Source organism: Cervus canadensis, chromosome 14 (genome assembly GCF_019320065.1).
Source record: "Cervus canadensis isolate Bull #8, Minnesota chromosome 14, ASM1932006v1, whole genome shotgun sequence".
Classification (NCBI taxonomy): domain Eukaryota; kingdom Metazoa; phylum Chordata; class Mammalia; order Artiodactyla; family Cervidae; genus Cervus; species Cervus canadensis.
Genome location: NC_057399.1, coordinates 22157037 through 22160438, shown reverse-complemented (window position 1 = coordinate 22160438; position 3402 = coordinate 22157037). Strand labels below are relative to the sequence as shown.

Genomic DNA, 3402 nt, shown 5'->3' with positions numbered 1-3402 from the left:
CTTCTCCCACCCCTTTCTCTTGAAAAAGCTTTTTCATCACACACACTCACAGACACAAGTGCACACACACAGAGCAATATCTACTTCTTTGAAATAAAACGCACTGCAAAATGTCTGACACAAATTGTTATAATCCCCATTCTCTAATTCCTCCAGTTAACCACTATTAGTATGTCAGTGCATCTCCTTCCAGTTTTTTGGCTAAGCATTTTTATACATCTAAATACATTCTAGACTAATCTTTTTTTTTTTTTTAACTGATAACAGTTTGATTCAGGCCTACATTATCTATGACCCAAAATATTTATTACAAAGGCATGTCATAGACTCAATGATGGAACTGAATCAAGCATTAGGTAATTATCATAAAAATTTTCACAGTATCCTTTTATTTTCAGTCAAAATTCAGTGGTTTTTTGTTTTTTTGGTTTTTTTTGGTTTTTTTTTTTTGCTTAATGACCTTTAGCAAATAACTAGCTTCAGTCCTGGAGTGTGTGAGCATGTGGTACTGAACAGTGGACAAGGGTTCAAATGCTGATTTTGTCATTTACAGGTGTACTTTTAAGTAGCACTATTTGCGAGGTAAGATTCTAGATTCTAGCAAGTTGGCACTGAGAAAACATAAAATCAAGAAAGTCCCTGCACTCAAGGAACTTACACTTTAGCGACAATATCTGGGCTTGAATCCTGAATCCAGCATGTTTAGATTTGTCATCTTACACAAGTTGATTAACTTTTCTAAGCCTCTATTCCTTTGTTGTTGTTGTTAATTTGCTAAGTCATGTCTGACTTTCTGCAACCCCATAGACTGTAGCCCACCAGACTCCTCTGTGCATGGGATTTTCCAGGCAAGAATACTGGAGTGGGTGCCATTTCCTTCTCCAGGGGATTTTTGCTGACCCAGGGATCAAACCTGTGTCTCTTGCATGGCAGGCAAATTCTTTTTTTTTTTTTCCTTCTTTTTTTTTCTTTTTTTTTTTCTTTTAAATATGGAACGCTTCACGAATTTGCGTGTCATCCTTGCGCAGGGGCCATGCTAATCTTCTCTGTATCGTTCCAACCTTAGTATATGTGCTGCCGAAGCGAGCACCAGGCAAATTCTTTACCACTGAGCCACCAGGGAAGTTCATTCATTTATCTAATTTAAAACAACAAAAACAAGAAAAATATGGGGGACAGGAGGCAGGTGATATAACACGTATCATGTAGGCTGTTGAAGAAACAGATATTTGATAGCCTGATAGATCATGAGACTCATTCAGTATTAGCTTTTTTACTGACCTGTATATTGGTCCTCTTTTTTAATTTACTTCTTACCCCACATATTAAGAGTTCATTTTGTTTTGGTCCTTAACACTTTTTCCAATGTATTACTCAGGGAACAAGTTAAATATTTTTAACATTGTTTTTTTCATTCTGAAAACGTGATGAATTTGCATCCATACTTAAAAATGAAGCAGAAATTGAAGTAGTAAAAGATTATGAAGATTTTTCATCTGGGAATAGAATTGAAAATAGTAATAAACATGAAAATAACTAGATTTTGCTCTCTTTTATAATTATGTAACCAAACTCCAACATCCTTTTTTTCTTCCCCATATTAGTAGAATTTAAACTGAAAAAAACACCTCTCCCCTCCCCCTTTTCTCCCTCTTCTCTCTCTCCTATTTAGTAGAGACTAAGAAAGAAGAAATCTTATTGAGATCTTTGCTGCATTTCTGGTCCACATCCAATGGAAAAAGAATAAAAAGGATTCATTCAACCAATAATCACCGAGCACCTATAAAGGGTTTCCCAGGTGGTGCAATGGTAAAGAATCCACCTGCCAATGCAGGACACGGGGCTTCGATCCCTGGGTCAGGAAGACCCCCTGGAGTGGGAAATGGCAACCTGCTCCAGTATTCTTGCCTGGAAAATTCCATGAACAGAGGAACCCAATGGGCTACAGACCAGGAGTCACAAAGAGTCAGATACATACGACCGAGCACCGCACAGCAGGGGGGAAAAAATCCCCCATAAAGTACCAGGAGGATTTCCCTGGATGTCCAGTGGTTAAGAGTCTGCCTGCCAATGCAGGAGACAAATTCAATCCCTGGTCCAGGAAGATCCCACATGCTGCAGAACAGCTAGAGCCCATGCACCACAAGAGAACCCATTGCAATGGAAGCCCAGGCGCTGCAACTGGAGAGCAGCCCCTGCTCACTGCAACTAGTGAAAAGCCTGTGCCACAACGAAGACCCCAGCACAGCCAAATATAAAAAATCAAATGTGCATATATGTATATATAAAGTACCAGCAGCTCTTCCAAACCCCAGGGAAATTCTGGCCCCTGCTCTCAAGGAGCCTACACTCCCAGTAGGAAGCACAGCTCTGCTGCAGCTACTGGGGTGGAGGTTGCTGCCTTCCTGTGAATGTACTTAAGAGTTACGGAATAAACTGGAGATAATGGGGACAATCAATTTTTAGCCTAGTACAGACGTCTGTATAGTTGAGCATTTTTAACCAGTCTTTCATTCAGTCTTTTCTCAAATTTCTTCAGCAACAGGGAACTCAATACTTCACCTTTTCCATTTTTAATAGGTTGAAACATTAAAAATTCTTATATTTTTTTCTGGCTTTTCCAATATTTAAAGGCAGCTTTATAACTCTTTTTCAACTCACAGCCACACAGCTTCCCTAAACCAGGCTAAAAACATCCAGTCTTTCAGTCATTCTAAGTGTAATATCATTATCATTGTTGCCAATATCCCCCCAATATTCACAGTGATTTAAAGTAGTCTTTCTCTCTCTATATATAGACTGACCTGCTCAGAATATAGTAAACCATTCCTTTCAATTTGGGTTTGAGCACTTTAGGATTGAAATACTGTAACACTAAAGGCGATGGTCACCCTAACTGGCTGGCTCATATTAAACCTTCGCGTCTATCAGGATATTTCACATCTTTATTTCTCCATGGGCATACAGCTAAACCTTATGGGGTGGTGATATGCGGACAAGCAGGTAAGCAGGCAACCTGAATGAAATTATATCACTTCTTGAGATTGAGTACCATCTATGTGACTTAGTGATTATCATTTAAATTCATCAAAATTTAGCTATCAACTAGGAACATCCTTCAGGCCCAGAGCCAAAAGTAAAGTTTAAAGCTTATAGAAATCTAGGCAGTTCCATAATCACTCAAGTAAAATTATTGACACAGAACTTCATGTGATCAAGGATATTATATTACTATATTACTATGCCACTTGAAATATGGATATTTGCTGGCAGATAGGTTACAAAAACAGATTATACAGAAGTCTTTTGTGACTTCTTGGGAAAATGTGATTTCTTTCATTTAAATCTGAATATTTATTTTACATAAACAGGTTCCATTCACTTGAAACAATTTGAAAGTTA

General features: G+C 38.1%; 1 non-coding gene across 1 annotated transcript; it reads right to left on the bottom strand.

The window, feature by feature from the left end:
• Window positions 1–983: 983 nt before the first annotated feature.
• On the bottom strand, window positions 984–1090 carry LOC122453434. The gene has a single exon (XR_006273057.1). It is a non-coding gene; the product is annotated as a U6 spliceosomal RNA (small nuclear RNA).
• Between the last annotated feature and the right edge of the window lie 2312 nt (window positions 1091–3402).